The sequence below is a fragment of the Felis catus genome, chromosome B4 (assembly GCF_018350175.1).
Source record: "Felis catus isolate Fca126 chromosome B4, F.catus_Fca126_mat1.0, whole genome shotgun sequence".
NCBI lineage: Eukaryota > Metazoa > Chordata > Mammalia > Carnivora > Felidae > Felis > Felis catus.
This window is the reverse complement of record NC_058374.1, coordinates 39653965-39655476: the sequence shown is the minus strand read 5'-3', so window position 1 is coordinate 39655476 and position 1512 is coordinate 39653965.

The window sequence follows — 1512 nt, the reverse complement described above, 5'->3', positions numbered from 1 at the left end:
TCAAGGCTCTTGCTTTTGCCACAGCCTGGACAAAATGCTAAGAAAAAGAGAAGACTTAGGACCCTAAAATCTTGGTCTCTTGGTCCTAGCATCTAGAAAGATGTAGAGTGTGAAGCAAGTAAGGCAGTAGAAAATGCCATAGCAAAGCAAATTTTCCATAGTGTCTTCATTCTGATTTTACAGAGACATATGGAAAATGTAAGTTATGATTGCTTTTTCTTTTCCTTTATTATCATTATTATTATTATTATTATTATTATTATTATTATTATTTTTAGTAATCTCCATGCCCAACATGGGGCTCAAACTCATGACCCCAAGATCAAGAGTCACACACTCTTCCAGCTGAACAAGCCAGGTGCCCCTGAATGATTGCTTATACAATATCTAAGGCATCAAGGCCTTCCAGGAAAGTATTGACCAAAATGCCCAGAGGCTCATTGAACTGAGCCATGAATATAAAGTTGCAGAAGCCTGAGTTCTCCGACCACTTCAATGCCTCCCCTGCTGGGCAACCCTAACCTAAGAGTGTCATGGACCCATGAGGGTCCCCAGCTCCTGCATCCCTGGTAGGATGGTATTTTTTGAAACAGTACTCAGTGTTTTTCCTCCAGTATTTGTCCCCTGCATTTTTTGGTACTTTATCCTGTGTCCCTTTTTTCAGGAAAGGGAAAGTGACAATAAAGAGCCTAGGAAAAGAATCTCTCCCCCAAAGATAATGAAATAATCCTGACAGAAACAAAGGCTTACACAAAGGTGATGAGAAGGCTCCCTTCCCTGAATGAACTAGGATTCTCCATATTGGTGGGTCCCTGAGAAATAGGGACAAACTAGTGACGTGATTTTTTTTAATTCATTAATTTTTATTTTTAAGAGAGAGAGCAAGGGGGGAATGAGGGAGGCGGTGAGGGGCGGGGAGGGGGGGGACAGAAGACCCGCAGCAGGCTCTGCATTCATGTCAACAAGCCCGATGCAGGGCTCAAACTCAAGAGCCATGGGATCATGACCTGAGTCAAAGTCAGACAACTGACTGAGCCACCCAGGCACTCCATGGTGATGTGATTTGTAAATGACATAAGTTTTGGGGCTTGGGGGGAAAGGATCCCATGCTCCTTTCCCAGGAGGAGCTCCCCGGGTCAGGGGGAGAGACCCCCAGAGAAGCGGTAGCTGTGCAGTGCCCTGGACAGAGCCCACAATAATCTTTTAGTTCCAAGCCCCAGCATCATGTGGGAAGAGCAGAGTATTTCTTTTACATCCAAGAGCAGCAAAACGTCACCAAGAAAGGCCCATTTGCAATGTCTGCAGTTTTCTTTAAACATTATAGAATATATGGCCTGTATGGGTGATTCAGGTAAGCTATAACCCAGATACCACAAGCATTCTGTCTTGGTTGGCTCCAGCTGCTGTACCAGAACACCACTGACAGGGTGGCTTAAACAGCAGATGTTGTTGATCTCTCACCATTCTGGGGGCTGGACATCCCGGGCTGGGTACTAGTACAGTCAGGTTCTG